The sequence below is a fragment of the Dasypus novemcinctus genome, chromosome 29 (assembly GCF_030445035.2).
Source record: "Dasypus novemcinctus isolate mDasNov1 chromosome 29, mDasNov1.1.hap2, whole genome shotgun sequence".
Lineage (NCBI taxonomy): Eukaryota > Metazoa > Chordata > Mammalia > Cingulata > Dasypodidae > Dasypus > Dasypus novemcinctus.
This window is the reverse complement of record NC_080701.1, coordinates 36,487,399-36,511,624: the sequence shown is the minus strand read 5'-3', so window position 1 is coordinate 36,511,624 and position 24,226 is coordinate 36,487,399.

Here is a 24,226-nt window from a genome sequence, read left to right as displayed (position 1 = left end):
GCGCACCTCCCCCACCCCCTCCCTACCATCCTGATGACAGTTACCCTCTGGAACCCTAATGGCCCTTCTGATTTCTTGTCCCTGTCCCCAGCCCTCTAGAGCTCATGAAAATTCTCATATGCAGAATATTTAAAGAAAAGGCTCAACAGTCCAATAGAAGGATAGACAAAATAATTGGGGAAACACAAATGCTCAAGTTCATAAAAAGTCATTCAACCTCCTGAGTCATGGCAGAATCAGGAATTAAAGCCATTGGGACATATCTCCACATGCCTAACTGGCTAAAATTGACAATACTAAGTGTTGGGAAAGATGGGACCATCTTATAAGAATATAAGAATATTCTTATTCTGGGTAAGAATATAAATGGGTGGGACCACATTAAAACAGCTTGTCATCATGTAAACTTGAACTTAGGGAGTTCAGTACTCAGGTTTATTAACTCCTTCAGAAATGGGTGCTTATGAGCTTGGAAGACATGGGTCAGAATGCTTATTGCAAACTTGTTGGCAGGGACCAAAAATAGAAAAGGCAAATGTCCATCAACAGAAGACTTGATACACAAAGTGTGGTGTATTTGTACAGCAGAAGAGTATATGAGAGAAAATAAAATACAGCAACTGGCAACAACTCAGATAGAACTAAAGTTAAGTTCCAAATAAGCATAACTACATTTTAATTATTTTAAAAGTCAATATAGTGACTACTGATATGAGGAAGGAGAGGGATTATTAGACCCAAGGGACATTGGATGTGGGGGTGGGAGTTCTCCTTGGGAAGTCCCTGTTTCTTGACGTGGGATTTGGTTGTCATTGCCTCCCAGTAATTAATTAGGCTGGGCATTTGTTTTATGTGCTTTTCATAAAAGAGGAAAAAGACTAAGTAGTGCTACAATAAATGATTTATCTTCAATAAGAAAGATAAAACATGAGAGCATATGTTTAAGAAAACTGAACTATATGCTTATTGAAAATGGTTTGATGTTTGGTTTGGAAGGACTCATTGTGAAAAAGGAACTTTCAAGTTTCCTTTTTATATGGTGTGCGGTGTTGAATTGAGTGTTCCATTAGGATTTTCCTCTTTTTTTTTCTTCTAAGTACTATTTGTCCAAGAGTTATTTTTTTTCTTTGAGCATAGCCAGTTGACACTCATGGATTTCTATGAAAATGAAAAGATAAAGCATTTAGGAGGGAGCTGATGTGTTTCAAGCAGTTGAGTACCTGCCTCCCATTTGTTCCCTGTGCCTCCTAAAGAAGATGAATAATGAACAGACACTGAGCAAAAATAAATGAGCAGGGAGTGAATGTGGCTCAAGCAGTTGAGTGCCCCCCTCCCATACGGGAGGTCCCAGGTTCAGTTCCTGGTACCTCCTAAAGATAAAGCAGACAATGAGCAGACAACAAGCAAAAAACAAAACAAAACAAAAACAAAACAAGCAAACCATTAGGGAGCTATCTGGGGTGCGGGACCAAGGAAAGCATACGGGAAATTGAAACTCTTAGAAAACCCCAAACAGTATCACTATAAAAATTAAGTCCAACCACTGCCCCAGCAAGTCTAATGATCAAGTCTCCCATATGTTACAACAAACAAACCCAAAACATTGATTTCTAGTTGTATCTTTACATTTGGAGTTGATAAATTTCTAGAGTAATTACACAGAAGTTGTTTTGAAAAGGGACTCATGAGAATCTGATAATAACTATGAACCTATTTACAGAAAAATTCAGGGATATAAAGGCATCCATTTTATCAAATTTTAGTACTGTTTCTGAAGGTCCTAAAACTCCTCCCATAGACTACCTTTTCAGAAATGCTGTTCTAGAGTGGCTGTCAAAGGTCTTACCTTATGTGTGTATTGAGTAATCTTCCCTTTCCAATGAAGGTCTCTAATACTGAAAGGTAACTATGCCTCCAGTCTGTCTATCCCTTATATTTTTAAAGACTAAAATAAAAATTAAAACACATTTTTTGTGTGATTTTATTTATATGCATATCAACTGTGTGTCCACAGAGGTATTGTGCTATGCAATATTTTAAGGGTGTTGGACCATCCTCAACTGACACTAAGGGAATCTGCAGGAATGATAATTGATTTATGTGTTTCTGATACATCATTAATAAAATTAGCATGGCACATTGTAGCATAGAAAAGTGAAGAATGTCAACTAAAGTCCTTTGTAAATATTTATGTGCTGTACTTTGAGGTACACACATGGTAAGAATGGAACAAATTATTTAATTCAGGCACATCTTCCCTCTTAAAATGATTTGAAACAAAGGACCAAATGTATACTCAGTGGATTTCTTCTTTACATCCCTGGCACTGGTACCCATTGCTAATATAAAGGTTAATTTCTCATTTAGAAGGGACAAAAGAGAGCAGTATATTACCTCTCAGGTAAAGTAACCCCTGTTCCTTGCTGAGTTGAAAGTGTCAGACTTTGCATTCTACACAATTTGTTGTGGACATTGGGTCTCTGTATGGCTTCCTCCCACCGCCACAGTTTGCTGACCTCTGGCCTGGATTTTGACTTGTCCCCTTCTCATTTTTAATCTGCTAAGAAAATGTTTCTGAACTTGCAATGTTGTGCTACTATTGCTATCATCTGTTTTCAAAGCTTTACAATGAGCCAAAACAGAAATTTGGTACAAATTAAGCATTAACTCCCCCATTCCCTACTTCCAACCCAGCCCCCCGGTAACTTACATTCTAGATGCTAACTCCTTGAGTTTAATTATTCTAATTAGTTCTTAACATTAAGACCATAGAATATTTGTCTTTTTCTGTCTGGCTTATTTCACACAATATAATGTCTTCAAGTTCATCCATGTCATATGAATGAGAAAATCATTCCTCTTTAATGCTGAACAATATTCCATTGTATATCTATAGCACATTTTATTTATGCATTCATCAGCTGATGAACACACGGGTTGTTCCCATCTTGTGGCTATTGTGGATAATGTTGCTATGAACATCAGTGTTCAAATACCTGTTCAAGTCCTTGCTTTGAATTATTTTGGGTATATAACTTGTAGTGGGATTGCCAGGTTATATGGCAATTGTATACTTAGCTTCCTGAGAACAGCCAAACTGGCTTCCACACTGGCTGCAGTATTTTACATTCCCACCAACAGTGAGTGAGTTTCCTCTTTCTCCACATCCTCTTCAATGCTTGTAGTTTTCTGATTTTTTAATAGTGGTCATTCTATTAATAGTAAGTGTGAAAGACCTCATTGTGATTTTTTTTTTTAAGATTTATTTATTTATTTAATTTCCCCCCTCCCCTGGTTGTCTGTTCTTGGTGTCTATTTGCTGCTTCTTGTTTCTTTGTCTGCTTCTGTTGTCATCAGCGGCACGGGAAGTGTGGGCGGCACCATTCCTGGGCAGGCTGCACTTTCTTTTCACGCTGGGCGGCTTTCCTCACGGGCGCACTCCTTGCGCGTGGGGCTCCCCCACGCGGGGGACACCCTTGCGTGGCATGGCACTCCTTGCACGCATCAGCACTGCGCATGGCCAGCTCCACACGGGATTTGAACCGCGGACCTCCCATATGGTAGACGGACGCCCTAACCACTGGGCCAAAGTCCGTTTCCCCTCATTGTGATTTTGATTTGCATTTCCCTAATCTTTTCATGTGCTTTTTAAGCCATTTATATATCCTCTTTGGAGAAGTGTCTATTCAAGTCTTTGGCACATTTTTAAATGGGTTTGTCTTTTTGTTGTTGAATTTAGGAGATTTTATATATTCTGGATGGTAAGTTCTAATCAGATATATGGTTTCCAAATATTACCTCTACCTGATATTTACCTTTTTCTTCGTTTCAATGTTGATGGAATCCTTCTCCTGTCTCTGTCATCCTCCAGAGAACTCATCCAGTGGTATTTGGCCTTTTATTTGTTGACTCTGAGGGGGAGACTTTCCCAGGAGAAGTCTTACATGGGCATGTAGATATCAACTCTTAAATAAGTTTTTTTTTTTTTTTTTTTTTTTTTTTTTTTTTTTTTAATTTTTATTTTTATTTATTTATTTAATTCCCCCCCTCTCCGGGTTGTCTGTTCTTGGTGTCTATTTGCTGCGTCTTGTTTCTTTGTCCGCTTCTGTTGTCGTCAGCGGCACGGGAAGTGTGGGCGGCGCCATTCCTGGGCAGGCTGCTCTTTCCTTTCACGCTGGGCGGCCCTCCTCACGGGCGCACTCCTTGCGCGTGGGGCTCCCCTACGCGGGGGACACCCTTGCGTGGCACGGCACTCCCCGCGCGCATCAGCGCTGCGCACGGCCAGCTCCACACGGGCCAAGGAGGCCCGGGGCTCGAACCGCGGACCTCCCACATGGTAGACGGACGCCCTAACCACTGGGCCAAAGTCCGTTTCCCAAATAAGTTTTTAAATTACAAAAACTTTGACCTTGTTGTCTGTCTGACTAAAGGTTTGTCAGTATTATTGACATTGCCAATGAACCAACTTTTGGTTACCTTGATTCTATTTCTTGTTATTGTTGTTCTCTATTTTATTTATCTCTCTGCTCTGCTTGTTTTTGTTCCTTCTGCTTACTTTGAGTTTATTATGCTTTTTATTTAGTTTTTTTCAGGGGTGAGGTTAGGGTTCTGATTTGAAATCTGCCTTATTTTTAAAAATTTATTTATTTAATTTTAGAACACAAAATGTTGCCACTACAACAGGGAGCCAAGAGATGCAGGAGAATTGCATCCAGCATCAATGTGGAATCTAAGCCCCCTCTTGATATAGATGTGGGGTGGACACAACCATTCCAGGGTCCACAGGATGGAGGAATAGAGTATGGATTAGAGTGGGCTTACTGATATTCTATTCTGGAACTATTGTGATTAGTAATGGAAGAAAATGTAGCATTGATGTGGAGAAAGTGGCCATGGTAGCTGCTGAGGGTAGGGAGTGGGAAGAAGAGATGTGATGTGGGGGCATTTTTGGGACTTGGAGTTGTCCTGGATGGTACTGCAGGGACAGTTACTGGACATTGTATGCCCTCCCATGGCTCACTGGGTAGACTGAGGGAGAGTGTAAATTATAATGTGGACCATTGACCTTGTGGTGCAGTGGTGCTTGGAGATGTATTCACCAGGTGCAATGAATGTCCCATGATGATGGAGGAGGTTGTAGTTATGGGAGGAGTGGGGTGAAGGGGGTGGGGGGTATATGGGGACCTCATATTTTTTTAATGTAACATTAAAAAATAAAGACAAAAAAATGTTGCATTAAAAATGTAAGAGGTTCCCTTTTACCACCCCCCACCACCCCACCCCTGGCCACTTCTCCCACATCAACAACCTCTTTCATCATTGCAGCACATTCATTGCATTTGGTGAATATATTTTGGAGCACGGCTGCACCACATGGATTATAGTTTACATTGTAGTTGACATTTTCCCCCAGTACATTCAGTGGGTTATGGCAGGATATATAATGTCCAGCATCTGTGCCTGCAATTTCATTGAGGACAACTCCAAGTCCCAAAAATGCCCCCACATCACATTTCTTTTATCTTCTCCCTGCCCACAGCAACTACTTTGGCCACTGTCTCCATATCAATGATACAAATTTTTCCATTGCTAGTCACAATAGTTCTATAGTAGAATACCAGTAAGTCCACTTTAATCCATATTTTACTCTTCCACCCTGTGGACCCAGGGATGGTGATGTCCACTTCACCTCTAAATTAGGAGGGGCCTTAGATCTCACAAGGTTGAGAGGTGCAATTCTCCTGCTCACAATTGTAGGCACTCCTGGTTCCCTAGCATGGTGTTTGACCGTCTTCAACTCTGTGTTAGCTGACCTGCATAAGGCCAACAAACCAGAGAATAGGACTGCAACTATGCTGAGGCTCAGGGCTCAGCTAGCACATGTGCAGTTCAGAGATTCAAGTCTCCTGAGTATACACCAAGACCAGCACCAGCCATAGGTTCAGTAAAAGTGACAGAAGAGGCATGTGTGGAAAGGTCATATCTGAGTCCAAATCTATCACACATAGGAGCATAAATTACAAAGTGGGGCCCACTGACAAGGCACCAATCTGCAGAGCTGTCTGCCATGACCACAGAACCTGTGTGTCTCCATAGCCTCAGGAACACCAGTACCTGAAGTTGTATCTACTTTGACTGTTCCTGGGATGCTGCTGACATGTCCATGTGACCCCTCTGATGATCTCCCAATGCTTTTTGAAGTTTCTTAGCCATATAAACTCATTTGTGTTTGCCATTTCCCCTTTTTATTCATGGTCTTTTTCTAGTTGTAGCTGGTGATTGATAGTAATACCTCAGTGCCCAGGAAACTCATCCCTGGGAGTTATGTCCCATGCTGGGGGAAAGGTGATGCATTTACATGCTGAGTTTGACTTAGAGAGTGGCCATATTTGAGCAACTTAGAGGCTCTTAGGAGTTTCCTCTTAGGCAAGCCTAGTTGAAATTTCAGGCACACAGGCTCATAAGCATAGTCATCAGTATCAAGGGCTCATCATTGGACCATCCTTCTTCACTGGTCTTTACCCTTGCACTTGGGAGACTTTTGCTGTTCCACTGGGGAATGCGACAGAGTGCACTTGTCTAGGAACTCAGCACTACCTCAGTTCTTATTTGTAACTGTAACTGCTATAAAATACACAATGAATATCCAAACATTTTTATATACCATATATACATGCCCTGGAGAACTCCCTCCCAACCATGTGTCCTCCATCAATAACATCCCAGAACATTGTTCCTCCCCTGCCATAGTTGAACCACTCTGTGGTCAAAACTTCTTAAAAAAATGAAGCCTAATATATTGCCAAATTTAAATAGTAGGAAAATGAAATAGAATAGTAATGATAGGTTTAAAGAGTAGAAATAGAATACATATTTAGAAAACTAAAATAAAATAAAAAATAAATTGGGAAATTAAAAAATGAAACATATCATAATACTTTGTTTTTGACATTTTGCTTTTCATCACTGTAATAGGTGTTGCCCTGTATGTACAATGAGAAGGCAATTTCTTCCTTTCTCAGTGTCTACATCCTTTTTATAAACTTTTAATTTTGCCTTCAAAAAAGTTTTAGATCTCAGTAAAGTCATATATACAATATAGGGGGCTCCCTTATACCCAACATCAAACCCTTTTCCCACTTCCCCAGCAATGTTATTTTTACATGTTCATGCTGTATTTGCTGCAGTTGATGTACAGATATTGAAACATAGCTACCAAACATTGTTCTATTTTGGTTTACATTATGGTTTATATTTTAGAGTATACACTTTTTTAAAATTTTACTTATATTATGGTTTACATTTTAGACTATACACTTTCATAACTTCTTGGTAAAATTTAACATGTCCTATATCCTTCTTGAACCATCTTGTGGAACACTTCTATTGCCCCCCCCTCCAATTACCCTGCTTCCATCTATTCTATTCCACTCTCATCCTCTCCTCAGGGCCCACAGTGACAATCGATCTTCTCTGCCTGAAGGAGCAGATTCATAGATACTTGCAACAGTGCTGAGAGCTTGACACTCTATGCTGTCCTCCTCCATTGGGAGCCACTGATTCTCTCAAAAGAAACCCTTCCCTGTGTTTGAGAACATCAGGTCTCCCAAGGATGGAGGTACAACTTCCCACTCATTGCATGTGTCTCCACCCAGTATTTTAACACACTATGACAAGATAAGCACTCACACACTCCCTAAAAGCCTGCCCCTGTGTCAGAACCCCCCCTTAAGCACCATAAGTAACCCTTCCTTATATTTTCTAAAGAGTTTTCTCAACATTATAGTTTCAAGCACATACCTGACAATCTCCCATGATCATCTGCTTCCCTTAAATATCCCCCCGATTCCTTGAACCACCTGACCTACCATCCCAATCCCAGAGCACTGAAACCTGCAAAGCCCCACCTAACAGTATGCCTATGCCCCCATCTTATCCCTTCCCTGTACAATTACTTATCTCTAATTTCTCATACATTTCACCCATGTAGGCATGGAAGGAGGAGACTGCCCATCTGCAGAGAAGACTCATGAGTAGAGCACTCCACACCCTGGGGGCCATTGCCCATCCTCCCCTGGAGGTACAAGCTGCCTTGGGAGCTGTTCTGTGACTGGAATTGGCAACTCCACTTCCCAAAAACAGGGAAGAGACAGCTGGGCACCAACTTCAGCTACTGAGGAGTAAATTCAGCAGGCTAAAGTATAATCCTTAGAATAGCTAAAGTTTGAGCCTGTCCAAGTCAGAAAGAGGCCAGGAGCAACCATCTAACTCTGCACATGGCATGAGGAGAAGTGGGGTGGGCTGAACATCACAGTGCTTGTAGGGACTGGCTTCTTTCCATACAGATTAGACTGCAGCTCTAGCTTAGGCCTCAGCCCCACATCTGGTAGAGAGGAAGCTAGAGGGACCTGTGCCAGCCTCTCTGGGAGAATACAAGCCATGCCACAGAAGCTGGTGATTAGCCTACTTTGGCAGCACAGGCTTACACAGGAGCTATTCTGTGGCTGGAATTGAAAGCTCCAACTCCCAAAAATGGTAGAGGAGATGGTTGGCCACTGATTTCAGCTACTGATTAGTAAATTCAATGCTAAAGTATAACCCTAAGTACATTAAAGTTTGACCCTATCTGTGTCAGAAAGAGGCCAGTAGCCACCATTTTGACTCTACCACCAGCATGATGGGAAGTAGGGCTGACCAAAAATCACAGTGATGGTAGGAACCAGATTCTTTCACCCAGAATGGCCTGCAGCCATAACCTAGGTTTCAGCCCCACCTCTGGGAGGGAGGGGGCTTTTGGACTATGTACCACCCTATCCAGGTAACTGTAGGTACCTCTGGCTGGCACAGACTGAATAACTGGAAGTCTACCAGGGCAAATGAGGTCATCAGAGACCCACAGTGCTTAGATTGTTGCCCACACCTGCAGCTCCATCCCTATCCTGGGCAGGGGAGAAAGGGATATTTAGCTTCATCAGTCTCTCTGGGCAACTACAGTCTAGGCCTGCATGGCTTGGATTACTCCACAGAGCTATGTCTCTGTTCCTACCACTGGCAAAGGAGAAAGTTGGGATAAGCTTCATTGGTGCCTGGGGCAATGAGGACAGCTTGAGCCTCCACAGCTTAGAGCATTAACTACATCCTTGGTTCCTACTGCACAACCAGCAGGGGGAGAAAGGGCAGGAAGTCCTAAACTAAAGAGAAAAACTGCACCCAGAATAGATATTATAGGGAAGCGGACTTGGCCCAGTGGAAAGGGTGTCCATCTACCACATGGGAGGTCCGCAGTTCAAACCTCAGGCCTCCTTGACCTGTGTGGAGCTGGCCCATGTGCAGCGCTGATGCATGCAAGGAGTACCATGCCATGCAGGGGTGCCCCTGTGTAGGGGAGCCCCACCTGCAAGGAGTGGTCCCTGTAAGGAGAGCCACCCAGAGCAATAGAAATTTCAGCCTGCCCAGGAATGGTGCCGCATACGTAGAGAACTGACAGAACAAAATGATGTAACAAAAAGAAACATAGATTCCTATGTCACTGATAATGGCAGAAGCAGACAAAAAACACAGCAAATGGACATAGAGAACAGACAACTGGGGTGGGGTGGGTTGGGGCAGGGTGGGGTAGGGCAGGAGAAGGGGAGAGAAATAAAATAAATCTTTTTTTAAAAAAAGAATAGATACTCTAATAAGTTAGATGTCAAGAACACCAACAAAAAAAATCCACACCAAGAAACAGGAAGATATGGCCCACTTAAAGGAACAAGATAAGCCTCCAGATGACATAAAGGAGTTGAGACAATTAATCATAGATGTTCAAACAAATCTCCTTAATAAATTCAATGAGCTGGCTAAAGAGATTAAGGATATTAAGAAGACACTGGATGAGCACAGAGAAAAATTTGAAAGCACACATAGAAAAATAACAGATCTTATGAGAATGAAAGGAGCATAAATGAAATTAAAAAGACATTGGAATTATATAATAGATTTGAGGAGGCAGAAGAAAGGATTGGTGAGCTTGAAGAAATGGCCTCTGAAAGCAAATGTACAAAAGAACAGATGAAGAAAAGAGTGGAAAAAATTGAACAAGGTCTCAGGGAACTAAATGACAGCAAAAGACATGCAAACATAAATGTCATGTGTGTTCCAGAAGGAGAAGGAAGGGAAAAGGGGCAGAAGGAATATTTGAAAAAATAATGGTAGAAAATTTCCCAATCCTATTGAAGGGCATAGATATCCATGTGCAAGAAGCACAATATACTCCCATCCAAAAAACTCTGAATAGACCAACTCTGATACACATACTAATCAGAACATCAAATGCCAAAGACAGAGAATTCTAAGAACAGCAAGAGAAAAGCAATGTATAACACATAAGGGAAACCCAATTCAATTAAGTGCTGATTTCTCACCAGAAATCATGGAGGTAAGAAGACAGTGGTGTGATATATTTAAGATACTATAAGAAAAAAATTTCCAGCCAAGAATCTTATATCTGGCAAGACTGTCTTTTAAAAATTAGGGTGAGTTTAGAATATTCACAGATAAATAGAAACTGAGAGAAATTCTAACAAAGAGACCAGATTTTCAGGAAACTCTAAAGAGTGTGTTAGAGCCTGAAAAGAAAAGACAGTAGAGAGTGATCTAGAAGAGAGACTAGAAATGAAGATTATATCAATAAAAGTAAATAATTTTTTTAAATGGTGAAAATATAATATGACAGTAAAACTCAAATAGTCAGGAATAATCTTAACCAATGATGGAAAGCACTTGTATTCAGAAAACTGCAACTCAATGTTAAAAGAATTCAAGAAAGGCCTAATAATTGGAAGAACATTCCATTCTCATGGATTGGAAGACTAAATATCACTAAGATGTCAATTCTACTAAAACTGATATACAGATTCAATGCAATCCCAATAAAAATTCAACCAGCATTTCTAAAAATTGAAAACATGATTAGCAAATTTATTTGGAAGGGTAAGGGTTCCTGAATAGCCAGAAACATCATAAAAAGGAAAAGCAAACTCTTATTTCTAGACTTTAAATAATATTACCTAGCTATAGTGGTAAAAACAGCATGGTACTGGCATAGAGACAGACACATAGATCAATGGAACCATATTGATGGTTCACAAACAGACCCTCACATGTATGCTCAAGTGATTTTTGACTAGACTGTCAAATCCACACACCTTGGATAGAAGAGTCCATTCAACAAATGTTGCTGAAAGAACAGGATATTCATAGCCAAAAGAAGGAAAGGGGGCCCCCCTCTCACACCTTATCCAAAAATTAACTCAAAATGGTTCAAAAAACTAAAAATAAAAGCACAAACCATAGAAGAAATTATGGGAAAATAGCTTCAAGACCTGGTGGTAGGTGGTGGATTCTTAAAGAAGATATGAAGAGGACTGAGATGAACTAATTATTTTAATGTATGTAGAAGTTTTAAATAGCTTACTGTAAAAGTGTAGAAATGTATAGAGTGGATGGTAACACATAATAACAGCTAGTTTATAACTGGAGATGTGGCTGAAAATGGTAGTCTAGGCATTTAAATGCCAATTGACAGAATGCTAAAGAATGACCTAGGAAGGGAATAACACAGTAAACCAAGAAGTGGATGAGATTCATGGTTGATAGTACAGATGCAAGAGTGTCCTTTGTTAGCTAGAGTAAATGTACATCATTACTGCAGGGTGGTGGGAATGTGGAGAAACATGGGAAAGATAAAACTGGAGTGACCTACGAACTGTGGTTAGCAGTAAAAATATAATATTCTTGCATCTATATCAAAGATGTACTGTTTTGATAATGGGGAAGTATGAAAAATGTGTGCCAAATGTACACTATGGATGTGGTAGCAATCAGATGATAATATATTATTTGTAACAAATGTTCCACCATAATGTGCTGTGTTGATAGAGGGATGTTGTTTTTCTATACATGTGCTTGATTGTTTTATAAGTTTACAACTTCAGTCATAAAAAATATATTTAAAAATAATAATAGGGTGGATGGGGGAAAAATACCCCAAATATAAGATAAGGACTTTAATTAGTAAGATTTTTGGCAACAGTCTTTCATAATATGTAACAAACATCTCACGACAATGCAAGGTATTGGTGGAGCGTTTATGTATGGGACCCTGTATGATGTTATGCATGTTTGCTTTGTAAGTTCACAACTTTTACTATACACTTTTTGTTTATGCATGTTCATATACAAATGATATAAAGATAATATTTAGTAGAGCGGGTTGGGGAAAATACTTTGGTTGGTAGTAATATTTTGACAGTGCTCTTTATTCTCTATGTAAAAATGTTTAACAAAAGTGCAAGGTATTGATGTTAGGGAGAGGTAAGAGAGTCTTGTATGATGTTATATGCTTGTTTTATAATTCACAACTATTACTAAATACTTATTGTTTATGTATGTTTATGTATGAGTGATATACTTAAATAATTTTTTTAAAAGATGATGGGCAGCTAGGTATATGACAAGTTCTACTGTAATAAACTTGCATACAAGTCCTTCAATAAATAAATACATAAATAAATAAATAAATAAATAAATAAATAAATAAAAAGCTTTTATATCTGCTCTCTTTAGAACCACCCAGCACAGTTGTTTGAAGTGGAAAAATATGACCACTAATAGGTTAGAAACCAAAATTACAGCAAAGACAGATTTTAATCATCATGAGTGAATTTTGCTAATAGAGAAAATGTAGAATTGCATTAGCTACATAAAGGAAAACCAAAGCCCAGAAATGCACATTAGGAAATTCAGAGAAAAGTTTAATTTTACTTAGGCATTTATTTTCAAGTTCATTCTTTTAGTAAATACTGTATACTTTGCAAATCATCTTGAGAATTACAGAAAAAGATTTCTAAATCCTCATTATGGATTAAGAAGTCAATAAAATAATTGAATGAAATAGCCCAACATATGGAAAGAGAAAAAAACAATCAGAAGACCCACAGACAACTATCAATCATCAATGATTTGCATTGTATCCTGGGGCAGGACACAATTGTTAAAATATTAATTGTCTGTTTCCTATTTCTCACTGGCATTATAGGAGTAAATGAGAAATACAAATAAAGGTAAAAAAAGAAAACAATGCAAAATTTAAAATTTAAAACTGTTATGATATAAATTGCATTCACTAATATTCTTATGAGTATAGGCTGTTGGGTTGCCTCACATAAAACTGTCAGCTGTTATTAATCTTATAAGCAAAATCCTCTAAATGGACTCCTAGGAACCCCCACTAACTTCAAGCTGAATTTACTTTTTTTAAAGGTGTTTCTGGAAATTGAACCTAGGACCTCATACATGGGAAGCAGATGCTCAAACACTTGAGCTGCATTCACTCCCCATATTTGTTACTTTTAAATATAACTTCTGAAGTAAGAAAATCTACCAAATAATTCAAAACATTTCATGTACAGAAATAATTTTCAGGTCACCATATATTCCCATATTTTAAATCAACATCTTATATTCTTAGAACCATATTCCAAAATCATTTTCCATAAATCTTTTAACTACATCCAAGATCTAGGGTTTACTAGAGAAAAAACATTGTTAATACTTTGTTTCTAGAGAAACTTGAAGGACATTTTAAAAATGTAGCATAAAAAGGCCTTAAAGGTTATTTTTGTTGAGTGAGTTTTTTGCTTTTTTGTAGGGTGCATTTATAATATTTTACTTTTCCCAGTAAAGCAAACTGTAGAAATAACATAAATTAAAAGACATTTTTAAACCTTAAAATATTAGTTTATTTAATCAATGTGTTTCCTTCCATCCTTTACTTCCAAAAAGGCCTTCAGGAAATGCCAGTATTAATCAATATAATGAAAACAGGAAGACAAGAGTGAAAGTGTCTTATACAATATAGGAAAAGAGAATAACTGAGAAGTATTTAAAATGACTAAATTCATTTACAGAAGCTGAAACATAGAAATATAGACTAGATCTTCTAGTCTTTCAATCCCCAAAGGCAATATGTCCACACACACCAATTCAAGTAAATCTCATACATCAAATCTCTAATCTCTGTGAAAGATACACCAGGAGATTATTTGGATTTTTAAAATCGACAAAAAAATCATTCATAAAGACTACTTAATTTATTTTAAAAAACTGACAGAAAAAGGAAGGAAGTATAGTCTCTGAACTGGTAAGGCCATAATTATCCATTTAATTACCAATGATTAGCAGTAATTCATGGTTTAGTTTCAATAAATAATTAGGGTATTAGTTAAAAGCATTTTACTTTCTGACTTGGGATAATTGTGGGAAGGGCCAATTATCCATCTTCTCTCAAGCATACTAGTATTTTATGTCACAATATTTATCTACTTAAATCTACACAGATAAAACGCAAATGGATTTTAAAAATTTTGTACAGTCTTTTTAATAACATTTGCCACCACTTATGCAACAGTTCCTAAGTGTTAGGTACTATGCTGAGTACTTGACACATGGAATCTCAGTTATTCTAGAGAGAAGGAAAATGGAATTTAGAGAAATGTAGTGACTTTCCTAAAGATGCACAAGTATTACAGTAAGGAACTTGGATTTAAAACCAGGCTTTGTGATTTCAAAGCCCCTGCTTGTAACTACTCACTTTGCTTAAAAATTTCTTACCAAAAAACTCAAAGTTTGGTCATCTAGTTGCTTTCTACTTCATTAAATAGATTATTCATAGTTGGAATTACTCACTATTTATTTATTTATTTAGGATATGTCTCCTCTGCAGGCAAAGTTCTGGGGTCATGGCCTTTGTCATTGAGAAGCTCACCGTCTATCTGGAAAGATAGATAATAGAACTACTTGGTTTATTTATTTAAAAAAGAAGAAGATGACATATAAACTAAGTTTAATGCATTTTAACAATTTTTTTCAAAACTACTATAACTTGGAAGATTTTAGTAGTTGTCAACTGTAAAGACTGAAAGGAGTTTATGAAATCTTATATTCTATACATAGGTACATGTAGGAATTGTGGAAGCTACTATTAAAATAAAAGAAGCCAAGAGTTTCAAATGAATTTAGCAAGTGCATGGCTAAGAATAGAAAGAATATAAATTTAGGTTACCATGACTATTATTAAGGCTTTCATAGTTTTTACTTAGGTATTTCCCTAAGCATTTATTTAATCTAAGTTCTTCAGTCCATTTGTGATAATGATAAATGATGGAACTCAAATGTCACTTCCTCAAGGGAGTTATCCCAGATTCCCAGACAGGGTCAAATTATGTATTTTCACATTCCCTATTTGTTTTGGACTCACTACAAAACAGTGTTTTAATCATCCACTGTGTAATTTGTTGCTTTCTATGTTTCCCTTGATAAACTATAATCTTCATAAGGGTAGGGACAGTATATCTTGTTCATAACTATACCCTCAGCATCTACTAAGCCTTGCAAATAGTAAATATCTAATAAATGTTATTCAATGAATTAATGAACAAATATTATAAAAAGGTACCTTTTTCTAAATACAATTCAAGAGAAACTTAGATCTCTAAATTATGGGTCTCAAATAAGAGTTCTTGTTTCTTCCTCCATTATTATTTATCACCCTTATAATGTCTTACCTATCTTATCTCAATTTCATCATGGAGGTACTCTGGTAAACCTTCATAAAATTTGGGTCTCAGCAGAAAAATACAGTTGTTCCTGAAGATAATTTCTAAGAAACAGAAAGAGAGAAAGGGTTACAATTCACAAGACAATCATTCATTTTGTTACCAAACTACCAATTTAATGCAAACCTAAACTGATTCCATGAGTGTTTATCCAAAATACAAGATTAGGGAAGCAGACTTGGCCCAGTGGTTAGGGTGTCCATCTACCACATGGGAGGTCCACAGTTCAAACTCCGGGCCTCCTTGACCCATGTGAAGCTGGCCCATGTGCAGTGCTGATGTGTGCAAGGAGTGCCCTGTCTCACAGGGGTGTCCCCCACATAGGGGAGCCCCACACACAAGGAGTGCACCCCATAAGGAGAGCCACCCAGTGAGAAAGAAAGTGAAGCTTGCCCAGGAATGGCACCACACACACAGAGAGCTGACAAAACAAGGTGACGCAACAAAAAGAAACACAGATTCCCATGCCACTGACAACAACAGAAGCAGACAAAGAACACACAGCAAATAGACACAGAGAACAGACAACTGGGGTGGGGGGGAGGGGGAGAGAAATAAATAAATCTTTTAAAAAAACAAAAACAAAATACCAAATTATTCTTAGATCAATGGAAAATAAATAGTAAATAGAACATTCTCAAATAATGCCCTAAATGGAGGCAACAGAAAAATGTAATTTCTGTTTTCTTGGTCCAGGTAGAATGAGGAAGGGAGGGAGATAGTGAAAGAGGAAAGGAAGAGAGGAAGGATGGGAAGAAGGGTGAGAGGGAAGGAAGGGAGGGAGGGAAAGAAAGGAGAAAAGAAGAAATCTCGGAGGAGGGTGGAAGCAAGATGGTGGCTGAGTGAACTTGCCTTGCGGTCTCTCCTGGCAAGAGGTGGCTGGGTGCCGCTGGAGGTTCTCCGAGGCCGGGCTTTTTCAGGATTTTTGCAGGGCAGTAAGTGTCTGGACATCGATTTGGTGGAAAGGTAACGGAGAGGATTGGTCTATAAGATATAATTTGGGTTCTATTGCCCGGAGGTGAGACCTGCACACGGGTTGCTCGCTCTTTGGGGGTGGGTGAAGCCATGCTACCAGCGCAGCAGCTCTGTTTTTTGGTGGCTCTGTGGTTTTGGGGAGTTCACGAGTCCTGGGTGGGCTGTTGGGGGGTTGATGGGACGGGACGCCTTTGCAGATCGATTTGGGGAGACAGACGGTATTTTGTTGTGAAGCGGTGGAATTTTTGATTGCGGACACAAATAATAGCGCTTCCACCTGGAGTTCCACCCCCACAAGCCCGGCTGCCGATCTGCAATGGAATTAGATTGTTGGCAATAAAGGGACATAATTGGGAGGTTGTTACAGGGTGTGGCGAGGGAGGGGGACACGTCTGGAAGCCGATTGGGGAATATTTTGCTAAGCCTGGGAATTCCGGTTTTGGAATCTGTTTTCGGCATTTCCAACTGGAGCCCAGCCCATGGGCCAGGCTTTGAATCTGCATCATTAAATTGGCTGCGGTGTAGAGGCGCCCTCAGGTGGCCGTTTTGTGGGATCACAGGATGGGAGCTGTCCAAAAGCTGAATTGATGGTACACCCACATAACTAAACCCTAGTAAGTGAATTGTAGGGTTCAGACATAATATAGAGTTTACAGATCTGACTTCCCCCATAGGGCTGGTACACATGTGTGGGGATCCCTGAGGGCTGTGTTACACTGCGGGGATCCTAGGCTTCCTGTTGACCAGATTTGAGGTTGCTGGGTCTGAATCCCCTAAACTCTGGTGGCCCACACCCCAGAGTCTCACACCTCTTGAGCCTTCAATATCTCAGACTTTCCACCCCTGAATCCATCACGCCCTGAGATCCATCTGAGGTACTTGAATGCCCTAGCCTACAACATTTGCATTTTTTATCATTTAATTTTGTTTTGTTTTTATTTTCATTTTACTTATTTTTTACTTTTTTTAATGTTCTGATTGCTAATATTGCATTATCCCCTAGTCTTTTCTCCCAGCATATCTCCCAAAGTCTTTTTTATTCAGTTATTTAGGGTTTTGTTGTTGTTGTTGTTGTTGCTGTAGTTGGTGTTGCAACTGTGGTTCATGTATATCTGTTTTTTTAATTTCCCCTACCTGTTCCCCACCCTTTGCCCATCCCCTTTTTCTTTCTTCCTTTCTTCTCTTCTTTCTTCTCTTTTTTCTTTTTCTGTTTTCTCTCTCCCTTTTGTCCCTCATTTTCTACTTATTTTATTTTAACTCAATTATACAATAGGTGCGGCAGGGAACACCTCACATTTGCTGGGTTTTCTCATCCTCCACTGCCTCATTTCTGTGTGAACTGATTTAGGCTACCTACACTATCCCCTTTCCCCTACATCTTGATATCCACCATCATCTACTGTCTCTCCTATATTCCACCTCCCACCTCCCTTTCTTTGATCCACAAAGTGTCTAACTCTTAATTTCTAATACCTTTGTTTTGTTTTCTGTCTGTTATCCACTCTTGAAACTATTACCTTTCTTTTCTCTGTCCCTCTCTCATGAAAACAATAGTTTTTTAGCTCATACCATATCCCTCCCATATTCAGTCATCTACCTCATAATAGGTACTCTACCTACTGCTATAACTCTACACAATTTACATGAATCTAACCTCCATCCTCCCAGATCTCATATTCTTTCTTTATTAACATATATCACCAATACTACTTTACACTTTTCCCTTGCTTACACAATTGCCTTTCCCTGGCACTAATACTTTCCTTTAAAGTGAACTTAACCAGCAACAAGAAATTAGAATAAGAAGAACAAAGTGACAAAGAGAAGATATAACACACAAAAAACAGCTAATTAATCTCCAAGAGTAGACAAAGAAGCTAAGGAACTGATTAAACCCGTCAAGATAAAATGATGAACAGACAGCAAAAAAAATCTACAAACCAAACCAGTAATCAGGAAAACATGGCTGAATCCAATGAAAAAACTAAAAATCAGGAAGGGGAGCAGAACTTTGCACAAGTAATGAAAGATCTCAGAACATTTATCACCGACAAATTTTAATGAAGTAAAGGAAGAGGTTAACAACATGAAGACAACACTTGGAGGGGAAATTGCAGAGATATGCAAAAAGATAACAGATATGATGGGAATGAACACCACAGTTAAAGAAATCAAAATACACTTGCAGCAAATATCAGCAGACTACAAGAGGCAGAGCAGAGAACTAGTGATGTGGAAGACAGTATATTGGAAATCAAACAGATAGTAGAATTGGTCAATAAAAAGAGAAAAAATCCAGCTAGGACTTAGGGACCTGAATGATAATGCATAATGCTCAAACATACATATTATAGGCATTCCAGAAGGAGAAGAGAAGGGAAAGGGGTCAGAAGGAGTGTTGCAGGAAATAATGGCTGAAAACTTCCCAAATCTACTGAAAGAGACAGATGTACATATACAAGAAGCACAGCGCACCCCACTCATCATAAACCCCAACAGGCCCACACCAAGACATATATTTGTCAAATTATCCAACAGTCAAGACAAAGAGAAAATTCTAAAAGCAGCAAGAGAAAAGAAAACCATCACATACAAGGGAAGCTCCATAAGATTAAGTGCCGATTTCTCATCTGAAACCATGGAGGCAAGAAGGTAGTGGTATGACATAGTCAAGGTACAAAAGGAAAAAAAATTCCAACCAAGAATACACTATCCAGCTAAACTAGCATTCAAACATGATGGAGAGTTCAAAATATTCGCAGATAAACAGAAACTGAAAGAGTATACCAAAAAGAAACCTCCTCTTCAAGAAATTCTAAAGGGAATTCTGCAGGAAGAAAGGAAAAAACAGGACAGGCAGAGTTGGAGGAGAGTATAAGAGCAACAAAAAAAGACAAAAATAGAGGAAAAAAATACAAACAAAATATGACAAACACAAATACAATCAAATTATGGCTAACAAAAATAATTCCCTGAAAGTAATAACACTGAATGTCAACGGATTAAACTCATCTATCAAAAGATTCAGACTGGGACATTGGATAAGGAAATATGACCCATCCGTATGCTGTCAACAAGAGACACATCTTAGACCCAGAGACGCATGGAGATTGAAAGTGAATGGCTGGAAAACAATCATATAAGCAAACAATAACCAAAAAAAGGCAGGAGTAGCTATATTAATATCAGAAAAAATAGACTTTAAATGTGAAACAACTGTGAGAGACAAAGAAGGATACTATATTTTAGTGAAAGGGAAAATCTGTCAAGAAGATCGAACAATCATAAATATTTATGCTCCTAACAAGGGTGCCTCTAAATACATGAGGCAAATGCTGGAAAAACTAAATGAAACAATAGATGCATCTACAATTATAGTGGGGGATTTTAATACACCACTATCAACTCTGGACAGAACATCTCAAAAGAGAATCACTAAAGAAACACAACATTTGAACAGTATATTAGAGGAGCTGGATCTAATAGACATATATAGATCATTACACCCAAACACAGCAGGATATATATTTTTCTCAAGTGCATATGGATCATTCTGTAAGATAGACCATATGCTAGGCCACAAAGAAAGGCTGAATGAATTCAGAAAGATTGAAACCATACAAAACAATATCTCTGACCACAGTGGAGTCAAGCTGGAAATTTGCAAGGGACAGAGACCCAGATTTCGCACCACGATTTGGAAATTAAACAGCACACTCTTAGAAAAACAGTGGGTCAAAGAGGAAATCTCAAAAGAAATCAATGACTACCTTGAAACAAATGATAATGATAACAAAACATACCAAAATTTATGGCATGCAGCAAAAGCAGTACTGAGAGGGAAATTTATAGCCATAAATTCATACATCAAAAAAGAAGAAAGAGCAAAAATTGAACAACTAACTGCACATTTGGAGGGATTAGAAAAAACAGCAACAAAGTAATCCAACAGGAAGAAGAAGGAAGAAAATAACAAAGATAAGAGCAGAACTAAATGAAATAGAAAATAAGAGAGCACTTGAAAAGATAAACAAGACCAAGAGTTGGTTTCTTGAGAAGATCAACAAAATTGACAAACCTTTAGCGACACTAACAAAGAAAAAAAGAGAGAAGATGCAAATACACTAAATAAGAAATGAGAAAGGCAATATCACCACTGACCCCACAGAAATAAAGACTATCATAAGAGGATACTTTGAAAAACTATATTCCAACAAAAAGGGAATTCAGAGGAAATGGACAAATTCCTAGAAACACATAAGCAACCCATATTGATGAAAGAAGAAATTGATGATCTTAACAAACCAAAAACAAGCAGAGAGATAGAATCAGTCATTAAAAATCTCCCAACTAAGAAGAGCCCAGCGCCAGACGGCTTCACAGGTGAATTCTACAAAACATTCCGGAAAGAACTAACACCAATGCTGCTGAAACTATTCCAAAAAATCAAAACAGAAGTAACATTGCCGAACTCCTTCTATGATGCCAACATTACCCTAGTACCAAAGCCAAACAAAGACACCACAAGAAAGAAAAATTACAGACCAATTTCTCTAATTAGCCTAGACGCAAAAATACTTAACAAAATACTTGCTAATCATATTCAACAACACATTAAACCAATCATACACCATGACCAAGTGGGATTTATTCCAGGTATGCAAGGATGGTTCAACATAAGAAAATCAATCAACATAATACACATATAAACAGATTGAAGGGAAAAAATCACATGCAGAAAAAGCATTTGACAAAATACAACATCCTTTCTTGATAAAAACACTCCAAAAGATTGGAATACAAGGAAATTTTTTGAACATGATAAAGAGTATATATGAAAATCCCACAGCCAACATCGTTTACAATGGAGAAATCCTAAAATCCTTCCCTTAAAGTCAGGAACAAGACAAGGATGCCCACTCTCTCCTCTTCTATTTAACATTGTCTTAGAAGTACTTGCTTGAGCACTGAGGCAAGAACCAGATATAAAAGGCATTCCAATTGGAAAGGAAGAAGTCAAAATTTCATTATTTGCAGATGACATGATCCTATACATAGAAAACCCTGAGAGATCTAAACAAAGCTTCTAGAACCCATAAATGAGTTTAGTAAAGTCGCAGGTTATAAGGTCAATGTGCAAAAATCAGTAGCATTTCTGTACACCAATAATGAACAAGACCAGGAGGAAATCAAGAAACAAATACCATTCACAATAGTAAATAAAAAAAATCAAATACTTAGGAATAAATTTAACTAAAGAGGTAAAAAACTTATACACCGAGAACTATACAAGACTGTTCAAGGAAATCAAAGAAGACCTAAATAAATGGAAGAATATTCCTTGTTCAAGGATAGGAAGACTGAATATTATTAAGATGTCTATCCTACCAAAACTGGCCTACACATTCAATGCAATCCCAATAAAAATCAACACAGCCTTCTTTAAGGAACTAGAAAAACTAACTATGAAATTGATTTGGAAAGGAAAGAGACCCCGAACAGCCAAAGACATATTGAAAATAGAAAAACGAAATTGGAGGAATCACACTACCTGTCTTCAAAACATACTACAAAGCTACAGTAGTGAAAACAGCATGGTATTGGCATAAGGAAAGACATGCAGACCAATGGAATCGAATTGAAAGCTCTGATATAGAACCTAACATATATAGCCATATAATATTCAATAAAGCCACCAAACCCTCTCAACTGGGAGAGAGTGGCCTATTCAACAATGGTGTCTGGAGAACTGGATAGCCATATGTAGAAGAATGAAAGAGGATTACCATCTCACACCTTATACAAAGATTAACTCAAGATGGATCAAAGACCTAAATATAAGAGCCAAGACCATACAAACCTTAGAAAGCAGTGTAGGGAAACATCTACAGGACCTTGTAATAGGAAATGGATTCATGAATATCACACCAAAAGCATGAGCAGCAAAAGAACAAATAGATAAATGGGACTTCCTCAAAATTAAAGCCTTCTGCACCTCAAAGGAGTTTGTCAAGAAAGTAAAAAGGGGACTACCTCAAAATTAAAGCCTTCTGCACCTCAAAGGAGTTTGTCAAGAAAGTAAAAAGGGAACCCACACAATGGGAGAAAATATTTGGCAACCATATATCTGATAAGAGTCTTATAACTTGCATATATAAAGAACTCATATATCTTGAAAACAAAAAGATAAACAACCCATTTAAAAAATGGGAAAAAGACTTAAACAGACACTTCTCCAAAGAAGAAATACAAATGGCTAGAAAGCACATGAAAAAAATGCTCCAAATCTCTAGCAATCAGGGAAATGCAAATCAAAACTACAATGAGATACCATCTTACTCCCATAAGATTGGCAGCCATGAAAAAAACAGTAGAATACAAATGCTGGAGAGGATGTGAAGAAAGGGGAACACTCATCCATTGCTGGTGGGAATGCAGAAGGATCCAACCATTCTGGAGGACAGTTTGGCAGTTTCTCAAAAAATCATCCATAGATTTGCCATATGACCCAGCAATACCACTGCTGGGTATATACCCATCAGATCTGAAAACAAGGACACAAACCGATATATGTACACCAATGTTCATAGCAGCATTGTTCACTATCGCCAAAAGTTGGAATCAATCCAAATGTCCATCAACAGATGAGTGGATCAATAAAATGTGGTATATACACACAATGGAATACTACTCAGCTGTAAGAACCAATACACTACAATCGCATGTGATAACATGGATCAACCTTGAGAATCTTATGTTGAGTGAAGCAACTCAGGCATTGAAGGACAAATACTATATGACCTCAATGATATGAAATAAGTTAACTGCCTCAGAGAGCTAGAGTCTGGAAAAGTGGCTTACAGGAAATCGGGGGGTGGAGGAAGGATGTGAGTTAATGTCTGCAGGGGTGGAATCTGTGATGAGCTGGCGGTAAGTATGAGCACAAAGAAGGGACAAAATGGGGGCAAGGGGTTACCTTCGGGTGGGGTTTTCTGGGTTTGAGGGGGGCTGGGGATGGGAAGAGGGGTAATATTGTCCAAGAAATAGGTGGGAGGGAGGGGCAACATACGAATATGGGAGAGTGTCAGAAGTTTGTTGAGAACTAAATGTTGAGTAAAACATATCAAAGTATAAGTAGGAGGGTTACCTGGTTAGGATGCTCAGGGGGTATGGTCTGATGCGTGATGGACTCCGGAGGGAATAGCTGAAGGCTCATTTTGCCAAGGTGGGTTCTACCATTGGGTGGGGTGGACCCATATCCTGGGGAAGATTAATGCCGTTGAATAGAGAGAACTGTATCTCTCTTGAGAAAGGACGGCTCCCAGGTTATTAGGTTGGCAGGCATTGTGGGCCCTAAGGGGAGGGGAAAATGGATGTGGAATGGATGGAACAAAGGTAAATAAGGGGGCAAAAGAGGAGTTATGTGAGAGTACACGAGGATGAATATAAAACAGCTAATATTACACCAAAAACATATAGGGGACGACAGACTAATAATGAAAACCATAAGACAAAACATAGGATAACTAAAAAATTTAGAAAACTGTACAGCCTAAAATATGGACCACATAGTAAGCACAAATGTCACCTTG